The sequence below is a fragment of the Triturus cristatus genome, chromosome 8, assembly GCF_964204655.1.
Source record: "Triturus cristatus chromosome 8, aTriCri1.1, whole genome shotgun sequence".
NCBI classification, from domain to species: domain Eukaryota; kingdom Metazoa; phylum Chordata; class Amphibia; order Caudata; family Salamandridae; genus Triturus; species Triturus cristatus.
In genome coordinates, this window is record NC_140591.1 from 319,147,353 (window position 1) to 319,161,528 (window position 14,176).

Sequence of the window (14,176 nt, forward strand, 5' to 3'; positions counted from 1 at the left end):
TATGGGTGGTCCTCCCTCCGCTTCAATCGGTGTGAAGCCACGGCAGACCGGGGAAACTAGGCATTGTGCAAAGTAGCAAGTATCTATATCGAAAGAAAATGCCAGAAACCGGTCCTAGGAAGCTTGTTTCCGGTCCAGGGAAGGCATGGCTTGGCAGTTTGGGCTGGACTGTTCCCATGAGGCACAGGGTCAGACTGATTTGCATATGGCCATGTCTGAACTGGGGTGGCAGAGTGGGCTAAAGAACGGTGATGGATCAAACCCAGATCTGTTGACTGGGTGTGAGTGTTTGATTGGTTCTGATGCTCCGTCCATCACCACCCCCTTTTGTACCGCTCTATATCGAAAGGTACCTTACATCCAATGAGTTCTCTCTCACTGAGTTGCAGTGCGTGGAGATACAGTGTTGGAGCTTTGGAACAGAGTGGAAGGCTTATTGGGAGTGGAAGAGATAGCTATCACGACCACAAGCAACTTTCCAGACTGAGCTGTAATCGTGTCCAGAGATGTGGGGCAAATGATGACGCATAGCAAATGCTAAGAGCTGACATCGGGACAGGAGTTGGATTCATCTGGTGGGGTTTATTTGTCACAACGCAGGACATCTACGAGGACGAGCAGCATGTCAGCGTGACAACTAACCTGCAAACTGAGGTGGCCATCTTGGAAGTAGACACGAAGTTGGTGCGACGTCAGTGTGACGATTGTTCAGCAGTTCCTGATTGAAGCATTCTGTTGGGCACGTATGCGCATGATTTGAAGCGCAGACCATACAGGAATGAAGAACGCTTTGTGACATTGGCACAAAGTTGAAGTGATGGAAAAAAAAAGATATATTTTCTTATAAGATTCTGCAGTTTTATTGACTGAAGTAAATAGTTGGAGATATGCGCATGCGGTGACGCGCACACCATATGTTATACGGAAAAAATTCTTCTGAATGTTATGGGGGTTACCATGGTGAGTAGCAACTGAGGTCAGTTAAAGTGTACACTTAACAGAACGCAGAGATGTGCACACCACGTGCATGCACCTGATACAGTGGGCATCATTTTTCTCAGCAATGTGACTCACTAATCCACACGTGAGACACAGCTTTGTCATAATAGTGCTTTAAACAGCATGATATTGTTATTGCTAACAAAGCTACTACTTGTATTGGTTTTATAGAATTGATGCCATAATTGATTTATCGTATTGATGGACATTTGGGCAGTTGTTGTATGTGATATTTGTATACAAGTATAACAGCATATTAACATTTCATAGTTATTGTGTTGGGAGTGTATAGCATAATTACTGTGGTGAGTGAGGGTATTTGTGATCATGTCAAGTGCCACAATGTCTGAACAGCCCCACTTTCTTTCTGACAAAGGTGAACCTAATCTTTCCTGGAAAAGATGGAAACAGATCTTTAATTCTTGATTTGATTGCTATGGTGGGTGAGAAGTTTTCAGCTGTTCGCAAACAAGCCATTTTGTTGCATAACTTGGGAGTTGAGTGGAGGAACGTTTACGAGAGTCTAGATGAAATGGATGTTGGCAAAGGTGAAGGGGAACCTAACAATGTTTTTGACATGTCTGTAATGATGTTAGAAAAGCTATTTGGCTCACAAATTAATATGGTTTTAGAGAGACACAAATTTTTTACAAGACTGCAAGGGAACAAAAGAAAATGGGTAGTTATGAGGCAGCGTTAAAGACAGTGGCCCGCAATTATGAATTAGAACAGTTGGTTTATTCCTTGGTGAGAGATCAAATTTTGAGAAGTACAAATAATGTCAAAGTTCAAGAAAAGTTACTTGCGAAGAACCCTGATTTGAGAGATGTAGTACAATTGTTGAGGCCATGGAGAACACAAGTATGTGGGTACGGGAAATGCGGGGTGAGAAAGGGAAGGACAATAACTTGGGATTGGATGGAACAGTGAATGAGGTAAAACATTCAGGTTAACGCTTAGACAAGGAGGGTGGCAGAGGTATCGGAATCAAAAACAAGGAAGAAGATAAGAAATTTGAGGAAAACAAATATTTTTAAAGTAATGCTAAAAATGGACAAATGAAGTATATTAGATGTGGTAGTGAAGGATATCTTTCTAACAGTCCTGATAGTTTTGCAAGGTTTGCATTTTTCAAAAGATGTGGTAAGTAAGGGCATTATGCTCGGGTGTGTAGAGGGTCTAAACAACAAGGTGTGAATTGGTTGGAAGAGAAGTTTGTATTTAGGTTGAGAAATGATGCTGACCCGATTGAAATAGCAGAATGCGAAATTGTGGTGGATGGGAAAAGTGTATGGGTACTTGCTAATTATGGATCACAATATACTAGGATTGGTGATAAAAACTGGGAGCTAATATTTGGTAGTGAAGGAATCACATTACAAACTCCGGATATGAGATACTAAAACTACTGTGGGATAGTGGAGGGTTACAGGCACAACACTTCAAGGCCTATTTTGGGCAGCTTGGTACAACCATGGACACTAATGACATTGCACTTAGTCCCTTACAAGCGACGGACAGCTATACCTTTAACAGGTTAAGACCCTTCTCTATATATATGGGTACAAGCAACTAAAAGAGAAGTGGATGAGTACATCTAAATGCAGCAACATATTCCCTGACTCTCTGGGATTATCCCAATGGTGACATCTTTCTTGAGATATTGAGGGGAAATTGATACCCCATGTGACATGGGAGACCTGTTTGAAGATGGCAGAATGGTGGGCTATGTGGAGTTTTGTGACAAATGGGGGCTAGCTGGTGGATGCTTTTTGATATATGCTGGTGTGGTGGTGGCTGTTCACAAAGCCTGGGCAGGGTTTCCACGAAAACAGGAAACACATGTGTTGACTAGACCCTCCCAGACATGGGAGGTGAGGGCAAACTCATCACTCAAATTTACTCATTGTTAATACCACGCAAAATTACCCATATAACTACACTGAAGACACAGTGGGTAGGTCATATGAGCATGGAGTTAAGGGAAGGGGACTGGACATCTATATTGAGTAACTTCAGGAGAGTTACACGTAATGGAATGCTAAAACGTATACATTATAAATGTGTTCATATAGATTACATCACAACACAGTGGCTGCACAGACTAGATTCCTCCAGATCAGAACAATGCCTCAAATGCAGAAAAACAGAGAACCTATATTCCCATGTGGTGGATATGTCCATGTGTGAGTGCTTTTTGAGGTGAAGTAATTCAGACTTTAGGAATAATAACCAAATTGCAAATACAGCCAAACGAAACAGATGTGTTAACTGAGACTATTCACCTGCAATAAAAACACTAAATATGTGGAGTAGGTATTGGAACTAGGTCTCACAGTGGTAAAGAAATGTATAGCACTAAGATGGCTGTCCAGATGACTGCCCACACAAAAGCAATGGTTATGGTGGGCATGAGCTCTATGTGGGGTACGCCACAGGTTGGTTTACAACGGAGTGGAACAGGGAAGAAGGATGAAATGGGACTTAGTAGAAGTCTGGATACAACAGGAAATAGGAGACCCTGAAACGGAACAAAATGTGGAAGGGACAGTTGATTAATACTCTTTAATATTTATGTGGTGCTGATCAGCTGTAATTTGATGCAATAGTTCCAACTATGCTGTTTAAGTAATCCACTGTTATGTATGGATTTATATTTATTTGCACATGGTGTGACTCACATCTCTGTCCTTGTTTAGGGGGTGTTGGAGGGGAGATAGGACAAGTTAATGATCTGTAATGTTATTTTGTTTTTAATATCAATAAATCAAAAAATAAACTCCAAAAATAAACCCAGGGGGGTATGCAGGCATGAAAATAGATGTGCTGGAATATTCTGTAATGAAGATTCCATTTTCTAATTGGGAAACAGTGGGCAAGGTGTATGTGGCGAGAAGGGGAGATAATCTTTTAGGATGGAGACATCAGAGAGATATGGGGATAACACCTAATCCTAATTCCAGACAGAAGGTGCTAGTTATGACAAATGAGGTGTTACCTGATGATATTTGTTCAAAGTTCCCCAAAGTATCAAGCGGTGAGTTGGGATTACTGAAAAAGATTGAACACAAAATTGTGTTAAAAATGGTGCAGTACCATGTGTGTCAAGAGTCAGGAAGATTCCCCAGATGATGAGTGTTCCATTAGCACAAGAGATTAAGAAATTAAAGGAAAGAGGTGTGATTGAAGAGATAGAGTGCTCAAAATGGTTGGCTCCCATACTCTTGACACCCAAAGATGATGGTAAAGAAATGTGCATTAATGCAGACTTGAGGGGATTGAACAAACACATCTGGGTGGACAGGCAGCCTTTGCCAAACATTTCAGAAACATTGGCACTGATTAAAGATGCACAGATATTCAGTGTGATGGACTAGTCCTCCTCTTACCACCAGGTTATGCTTCATCCTGATTCTAGACCTTTGACATCGTTTGTGACTCCTCTGAGAACATTCTGGCTCATTCGCATGCCTTTTAATCTTGTTTCAGCTGCGGCATGTTTCCAGAGATGTATGAAGAAGGTACTAGATAGTCTAGAAAGGTGTTATTCTTTCAGGATGACATATTAGTTTATGGAAAAAATCAACAGGAGCATTATGAGGTTTTGTGGAATGTGCTGGAGCAGTTGCAAGATGCAAGTTTGGTAATAAAAACAGAGAAATGTAAATTCAGAGTATCAACTGTGACCTATTTCGGTGACATTATTTTTGGTGAAGACATAAGTCCTAAAATCGGCTTGGCAAACAGCATAATTCAGGCTTCTAAACCAGAATACAAAGATCAGATGTGTTTATTTGTAGGGTTGGCAAACTTCTGTTCAAAATTCATTCAGAATTTCGCGAGTATTTCTCAGTCTTTGAGAGTACTGTTAAAAAAGGTTCTCAGTTCAGCTGGATTGAAGAGTGTGAGGCAACATTGGAAAATTACCAACTTTGGGACACTTTGATGCTAATAAAAAAACAAATTTGTCTGCTGATGCCAGCATCAATGGATTAGGTGCAGTGTTGGATCAGGTGGTCAATGGGGAGTTAAGAGTGGTGGCTGTTGCCTCTCGTTCATTGAAAGGTGATGAAGAACAGTATTCTCTTATTGAGAGAGAAGTGTTAGCTCTGTATAGGGCTATTCTCCACTTCAAACTTTTCTTGTGGGGAAAACCTTTCATGGTAAGGTCAAACCATAGACCACTTACCAAGATTTTCATGTGCAGAAAATTGAGAATTTTTCTCCTAGGTTAAGAATGTGGACTGCGGAATTGTCTATTTACAAGTTCATGCTGGAGTATGTACCTGGCTCAAAAAACAGTATGGCGGACGGTTACCAATTGATAATTGTGAAGAAAACTGTGAGAGTGCATTAGTAAGTTAGGTATGTGAAAGAGCCTTGAATGATGAAGAGGGGGGAGGCCAACTAAAATAATTCGGATTTAGGAGTATTGAAAGAGTTTATTGTGAAAGGATGGCCAGGAAAAAAATAATTACTGTTGACTTTGGAAGCATTTATTTGTGTAAAAGATGAGTTGCACATTGTTGAAGGGAAGGTGTTCAGGGGGAAATGCGTGGTGTCTCCAAGAGTTTTGAGAGGAAAATTAATCAATTTGGCCCATGAAGGATATTTGGGAAGGAACAAGACAATGGTGGCCGGAAATGGATCATGAAGTGGAAGAAGTTGTGAAGGATTGTTGGCATTGTGCAAACTATGATAAGACGAAGAAGACTTACACTGTTCCGTTGTCTCCGGTTGAGATTCCAGTATAAGCTTGGACCAAACTGGGTTTGGACATAGCTGGTCCGTTTGACTTATTGGCTCAGGATGGCAGATATGTCATGCTACTGGTAGATAGATTACACATCTAAGTGACGGTCACTAAATGTGTGCCTTTGAATTCTTGAAGGAGGAGTTTTCAAGGGAAGATGTTCCAAAAAGTCTTGCCATGGACAATGGGATACAGTTTGTGTCTCAGGAAATGGGAAGTTACCTGAGAGAACTGTCTGTAGTTCACTTTAAGACAGTTCTTTATTTGGCACAAGCTAATGGTCTAGCAGAGAGTATGAATAAGATAGTGAAGAGTTGTGCGCAGCGTGCAGTTCTTAAAAAGAAGTCACTGAAAAATGTGTTGAGAGAAAACCTGGTGGACACATTGGGTCACACCTAATGGTGTGACATCAATATCAACTTTTGCGGCACTTAGAGGTAGGAAGTCTCACTGTAAACTTAACCTACTTTGGTTAAAGTTGAGCAGTGAAGTAAAAGTTGAGCAGTGAAATAGAAGAACAGCATTCTAGTGATCATCTGGCTTTGCGCAGGTTGAAACATCAAAACAAATATAAAGCACATTATGCTGCAAAGAACTGAGCATGTGAAAGCAGTTGGGAAGTGGTTGACAGAGTGTTGCTAAAAAGACCGGAAATGATAACAAAAAAGGACAGGTTGAAATTCATGGGTCCTTTTGTGATAACTTCTTTAGGGAAAAGTTTTGCTATTTTACATTCAGGAGATGTGTGGAGTATTTCTAAATTAGTAAAAGTGGGAAATTCCACTTTTCAAAGAGTACAGACTAAGAATCATACCCGTGTGGATTTTAAAGTGTTTTGAGGATTTGGAAGTGAAAAGGTCAAAAGTTAAGCCTAAATGACATAAGGACTAAGAGATGTTTGGATTTTAAACTAGGAATTAGTATAATTTGTTATGTAGTATTGTGCAAAACTGTGATATGATTAACCATGCCTTTAGGAGAGAACCATATTTGCTTTGATTCAATGCAATGTGGTTTTGCTTTAAGAACTTAATACACTGTTGATTGATTTTGTTCCATAAATACATGAGTAACGTCTTTGTTCAACATGCTTTCAACTTACCTTTATGCAGGGTTGGGAAATTTAGATTTTAAGCTAATTGTTATTATTAGGATATGAAGTTAAGTATTGTTTTTTCTTTATTGATTCTTTCATTGTAAATATTAAAGGGGAAAGATGTGGTTATGACCTGTTGCTAGGAGAGGATGTTATAGATGCCATCTTATGATGTAAGGGTCCATGTGGTTGAACTGAACAGGAGTCAGTTGGGAGTTAATCGTGGTCTTGAAGGGCTGGTGGTGTATACTGCTTACTTGAGTACTTTCTTCAAGATATTCATCAACTCAGAAACCATTCGGCATTCAGACCTCTGTTTAAAGAAAGTATTTTTAATAGATTTCTTTGAGAGTGCTAAGACCTTAAGGGGTTCTGACCACACTGACAATTTAAATAAAGTACTAAAAGAGGAATTTATGAAAACCAGCCAAGCGATACCAGAAATGTTATCCAAGGTTAAGCAATCTAAAATGATTGATTTAGTGAAACTGGTTTCCTATTTTGACAATATGGAGAACCAAAGAAGCAGAGGTCTAACCAAGAGCAAGTCCTCCAAATATTGTAGACCAACCTCTCGATGGGCGAACAAAGTTGAAGCAGTGGCAGGTAAGCAAAGTAAACGTTTTAAAAAGCTATTTCCCTTGAGTTGCAGAGGTTTACTAGAGGTGTCCTGCTACTCAATATCCACAGTTCCTCTGCCTCATTTACAGGCACAATGTTTTTGATGGTGGAGCCTCAGCTGGTGAGTTGTAGTATTTGAAGCCTCACCCGATGTAGGGCGGGGTCTGCTATACCAGGCATGGTTGACATTAGCAGGAAAATTCATCAATGGGCCCAGCTGTAGGGATAAAATACCTTGCACCTGAAGGCTACTGCTTTCCTTCATTTGAGAAAAATGTACCACATTAGATGTATGTATCTAAAATACAAAAACAAAATATGCAGACAGGCAGACATGACATGGCTGCTGGCAGGCATTACATTTTACCAATATTGCTCCTGCTGCATTGCTGGGAGTACATTTGGCATAACATTAGCCACCAACCCGGCAATGATATTTAAAACTTCAACTATAAATAATCTCTAAGTCCTTATTTCACCCTACTTCACCACCAGCTAGACTACGCCTATGTTCCGGTAAACTGACCGTTGGTATAACATTAGATTTTTAGTTTATAATGGTTTTCTAGTAAAGCTTTTAACATGTTTATAATGCCGAAGCCCTACATCATATTGTCAATTTTCATTATTGCATGTCATTATTAAAAAATATGGTAATTTGGGAGTTTTATTTCTTTACTGCAATGCTTTTTTGATGTTAATGGGCATGTATTACATCCATTTTACTCTGAAAAAGTCCTTGAAACCTGTGACAAACTAGCAAGAGGGAATTGGATTCATTCTAGAAGCAAGGTCACTTGGACTTTGTAGAATCTCAGGCCAAGCTGACTATAAACAAGTAGGCCTCCCTCTTTCCCAACAAATAACAATCCAGTCTTCTACTGACAGGTGGAGAGGTATGCTTATATTTCTGTTTAGATGAGATATGGCCTAGTAATTTGATCTGGACAGCTTTATTTGGGGTGATCCCAATTCTGAATTGCACATTGTTCTTATCGCTGGTATATATGTACATAGAGCACAGCTGCTATTAATGTGGTTTAGTAAAACTGTTGCCTTTACTGATAGATTGCAAGCCACAGCTTGAAATTATGTTTTTAAAGTGAAGGGTTGGAGAGGTTCCAAAATAGGAAGGATTGGACATTATGCCTGTTGACCACAGATATGCTCTGATTGTGCCACTGAGAACATGATACAATACGTTTGTGTGGCAGTTTCACAGAAAGGAGAATTTGAGTGAAAAGACATCACTCAGTCTTATATTCACACCTCTTTATGTATTGGCACAGAAAAGTAGAAAAATAACTGAATGGAATATTACACCAAGCATCTTTGTGGTTAAGATTGGTTCAAGCAAAAGCCTTCTCAAGAAATCGTGTACATTTCTGGTATTAATGCCCTTCTATCAAAAAATAACAAAACAAAAGGAAGCGAAGAACAAACTGTTTGAGCTGAAGTCAGTGCCAGTGTTGAAAATTGAAACGACGATGTGATTAAGCATTCACTAAAGACATGAACTCCCCTCTACTCGGAACGGGTTTCTCTTCTTATATTGTCTAATGTCCGGACTCCATTTTGTATTGTCATGTTTCCACGTGCTGTACACGAGAAGAGTCCTACCTTCTCGTTAGTTACTCTTGTAATCTGCCTAGTAACAGTCTATAAATAGCTCCTTTGTTCGTCTGGCGCATGCCCGGACTTGACCACATCTGTTATCAGTTAATCCTCGCTTGACCATGTTTTCGCGGGCTCAGGAAATTGGTTACTCCGCCCACATATTGGTTCTGCATCGAACATGTCCATAAAAGGTAAAGATGTTCGCCTCATGATGTATCCACCCACTTATGAGCCCCTCTGTTGTGTATAAAAGGGGACTGTGTACGCAAGTTCTGTGTGCTACTCTATGCAATACTGAAGGGTGTTGTATGGATTGTAGGACCACCCTTAAGGGTTAATAAACTTTGTCTTTGTACTTTGCAGTTTCCGTGCCAACTTCCTTGTAGATTCCATTGCAGGAGAGCGAACCCTTGTGTCCTGCGGGCCTAGCTGGGGCCTGTATTCATCACCAGTAGGGTTGTTTTGTCAAGGAATTGCCCCTAAAATACTTATTTTTCTAGATGGGAGACTCTATTGCCCTCTAGTAGGTGAAGTTCCACTTTGGTGCGAACAAAACGATGAGGCCATGCAAACCCTTTGAACCAACTGCATGCATAGTCAGCCCTTCTAACTTGTCCATCAATTTTATGAGATCATGAAGTCTCATTTTTGGCCATACCCAAAATATAACATGCATGAGGATACAGATGATACTCATTTGCCTCCTGGTCCCATCAAGGATATATTAAAATCTTTAAATTTCTAGTCTCTGACCTGGGAGCAGTTGGAACTTCTTGTGTTGTTTGAAAATCACAATTTAAAGAGGGTGTTTAAGACTAGAATAAGAATCTTTTGACAAACAGTGGGAAACTGTTCCATTACCGCCAGGTGTTTGAAGACAAGAAAGTAAAATCGCAACTGAAAACCTTTAATCAACACACTAGGAAGGGAGATCATGTCATAGGCTAAACATCTGTATTGACAGTTTTGATCTCTGATTGGAAATCCTGAAAGCAACAAAATTCTTCATTCATTTGAATATAAAAGTATATTTCATGATCTGTGGCTTACCTTCCAGGTCATGGTGAGTGAGTGAGCGCAAATCCAAAACTCCCATGTGCTGAGTTTATGCCATAGAAGTAAACACTGACAATGGTTCTGGAGGTTGAGCTACACATCAGTGCCCGACTGCAAACTACATTTCTGATGAGTCAGTCTAACTCCACATTGTTTGAAAATGGCAGCAGCTATTTTGAAGTCTTTAGATGTAAGTTTCCTCATGATTCACATTGGCAAACAAGATACTTTGTTCTCGTATCCAGACCCTTGATGCCAAAACTCTTGATAGCCTCTGAGATTTTTTGTTTTCCTTGAAATTGTGTTAGGAAGTTGAGAATGAACACAGGGAAGTATTCTGCCAATTTAAATCATATGTTGGGATTAACTTTAATAGTTTAGTTCTAATTATGAGAGATCTTGGAGGAGTATAGAAGTATATTTGTGTCACATATTACTCAGACCGTATTTTCGTTAGAACATTTTTCACTTTTTAAGCCTATTGAAATATTCATGATGCTCATATTGCAGCTAAGGTTGTGAAGGGAGTTAAAGGAAATTGTTAAGTAGCATCAATCTATGTAATTCTGATGAATGATATTTTATGTTCCAGTTTTACAAAAAGACAACCTTGAATGTATAGCAGCATCTGAGAGTCTGCACTCACGAAAACAGAAGTTAGTTCCCATACTAATAAAGATAGTGAAATTATTCTAAAGGCTTGAATAACACTGATTGCATAGACATCATTTATGCCCCTGATTCTGAAACACAGAGAGTCTGCAAAATAGAGATGTTTTGAAGGTATATCATTTCGATAGCAAGAGATAAATGGTTATAAAGAGTCATCAGGTACTAAGGATATTCATCTTGTCTTTAGTTATTCACTACGACTAGACACAAGTACCCTGCAGAAAGCAAGTATGAGTAGCGATAACTAGTGTCTCCGTTTTCTCTATTCACCAGTTCCCTTTCCTCGGGTCTACGGTTAATCACAACATTGCTACTATGCATGGTTGATCTGTATATGGAGAACTGTGGAAGCATTCCTTTCTATCACTGGATCTGGACTGCAAGGTTAGTGCTTTTTGAAAGCATGCATCTTAAAACAAATACCCATGTAATCTATTCCCTAATCTGTGTCACCTATTTGACCTATTGCAATTTGAGCATGTCTGATTTAAGGAGATTATCCTCTCCAGAGGTGTAAACACAAGACTCAGTGAGGAGGCTCTCCATGCCTCTGTAAGTTGAAGTCTCTTGGACTGCTGAATCAGATGAAAGTTCTTCTGGTTGACTGACAGATCATAAAACATTTTGCGAAGCAGACACAATTTATGTTGCTAAGCAGTTGATGAGTGTGATTTGATTACCTAGTTCTCTAAACACGTGAACAAACGTATCCCCTGAAGATGAAGCTATGGAGAGTATCTTCATTTCTATAGCAAATTTAAGCAATCCAAAGATTAGTTACTTTATTAGCTAATTTAAATTTTATCCAGACAAAGCAACCCCTCATCTATCTCTTCTTGATCCCACTTCTGACAGCATTCCATTTTGTTCCCGCTCTGCCCCTGCCCCGTATGTTCACCATTGATCTTTTTATTCCAATTAATTATTTTATGGATCTTTCAAAGGCAATTAAAACAATCAACAAACAAAATGACCCAGTGGGCAGCAAATCTCATATGCTCAATGTGTAAAGGCACAATAACAAAAACATTTCTGTTCAACAACAGAATATCTCAGTCTTCTGAGCAGTGTGGCATGATATGATAAAAATAGTATAGCAATAGTGACAGGTACGTAAGTTTACATGCCAGTGTTCCTTGAGAATGTATACTGTCAACTTCTGGGAGTAAATAAAATATACATAAAAAGAAAAGAAGGATTGTTGTAAATGTCTGAAACAATTACACAATGTTTGGTAACTCAGCCAACCATATCTGTCAGTGCAACATGCTTCTATTAATTAGAATGAGCACTATGGCCTGAGAAAAAACACCCTTCCCATATCTTTACTTCAGAAAGGAGGAAAACAATCTAAAACAGGGGAAACTAACATGCAAAAGAATTATTGTTAGTGTATAGTATCGCTATATATATATATAGAAGCAGATGAGAAGTTGATGTAGTAACATACCATGCATCAAAAGGGGCTTCCATTCTCATGTACAACGGTTGGGGGGTGGTGGAATATCAAGCCAACATCAAGTGTAGAGGTCTGACACCACTCCTATAAAGTTTGCCCAGGAAGTGTGCAAGAAAGTACTTGAGAAGAAGGTAGAATGCAGGGGTTTATCTAGAGATCTCTTGAGGCAGAGCGCAAATATAAAGTGTGTCCAATGTTAAGACAGCAGCAGTTGGTATACACTCAGTGGCACCTCAAAACATTCTTCCTTAGTCTTTTTTGATTATATCTCGAATCAGATATCCAAAGCATGTGCCCATCAGGAAACATCTTCCTCTAGTGTCCTAAAAGGGGAGCTCCATTCTACACAATCAAATACTTTCTTAGTGTTAAGGAAAAGCATTAATTTGCAATTGGTTTTATTTCTTACTTCCCACAAGAGGTGATGTAGTGGGTATGGATTGTTGTTCAGAGAGTGGCAAGTCATAACCCACTTGAGCTGGATGATTGAGCTTAGATATTTATAAGCACAAGTGGTCTACATACACTCAGTGCCCGACCAGCCGTCGCGGGCACCAGGCATTTTCCCGGTGGGCAGGAAGGGTGGGGACTGGTTTTGGAGCGGTGGGCCATTTTTTTGTTACTGGGGGCCGGTTTGGCAGCAGTGCTGCGATATCAGCCCCCTGTAACAAAATAACAAATGCAGCAGCAGTGTTCCCCTCTCACCCCCCACTCCGGGGACAGTCCAACTTCATTGCCAGGGCTGGTTTGCGTTCTCAGTCCAGCCGTGCTTACACTGTGGCCAAGATCTTCTTATCAATGTTAAGTAAAAAAATCAGTCTGGAATATGACTAAAGAAGGGGATCTTTTATAGGTTTAGGTATTAACAATGTTGCCATCCTTGTTGAATTCAGGCATTAAACGTCCCCTATCCTTAGCATTCTTCTACACTCTCCTGATGACCGAGGCTAGTCTTTCCTTATCAATGTATTAGAATTCTGTAGGTAGGCAATGATTTCTTGGGGGTTTACCAGTAGCTAAGCATTGTCTCACTTTCAATAACTCTTCTGAAAGAATACTTCCATCCTGGGAATCACATTTTTTCCAAGTGAGTGTGCGATAGCGTAAATTAACTCAAAAAGGCAATTTTGTATGCAGATGAATGAGACTGGCCTACATTGTAAAGCCATTCGCAGAAATCAGCAAACTATTTTGTACTGTGTATTTGGTGTGAGAACAGCTCCCCTGATGACAACGCAATGGCAGGTATAGTAGGTCCAGCTTTTTGTTGCTTAAGCTATAATGGCAAGAAATGATCAGCCTCTGTTTGTGCTCATGGTGAGCCCTCCAGAGAGGAGATAGTGCATACTCTTCCTTGCTGGTGAACAGGGAATATAGGTCATACTTCGTTTTTAGACATGTTTCAGATTGGCTTTATTGTGGAGGCAGGACTTTGTTGTGAGTAGCTTGACCCCTCTCTGAAGAGTAACTTGTTTGCCCGTGGCTCTTTTCCTGTGTAGAGGTGAGTCTCTTGTCTTGACACCTGTGAGGTATGATTTCCCAGTCACCAACCACATCTGATGAGAGGTCACAGAGCTTACATTCTCAACAAAGTGGGTAGTAATGTTGGCATGAAGAAGACATTTCCAGGGAGTTTGTATTAGGAAGTATTCATCTGTCATTTTCTTGTTGATAGAACTGCCCAACCTCCATCCAGGAGAAGCTGAACATGATAGTGATCTACTAGACCTCCCACCAGGATTTTGCACAGCATCACCTTCTCTGACAGCAAACCTGACACCAAAAAGTGGTCAATCCAGTTGCATTTGTCATGAACACAGAGCAAAAATGAGTACTAGTTCTTTTTAGGACTCACATTTCTCTAGGGATGCACTAGGGCATGGTCCTGCCATAGCTCCTTTAA

The 14,176-nt window shown here is 39.9% G+C and overlaps 1 long non-coding RNA gene across 1 annotated transcript in view; it reads left to right on the plus strand.

Moving 5' to 3' along the window:
- Window positions 1-245: 245 nt before the first annotated feature.
- Window positions 246-14,176, plus strand: part of LOC146802045 (uncharacterized) — a 164,891-nt gene continuing 150,960 nt past the window's right edge. Inside the window, exons 1-2 of the long non-coding RNA XR_014967355.1 lie at window positions 246-960; window positions 11,088-11,198. This is a non-coding gene — a long non-coding RNA (uncharacterized LOC146802045). The remainder of the gene's footprint in view (window positions 961-11,087; window positions 11,199-14,176) is intronic.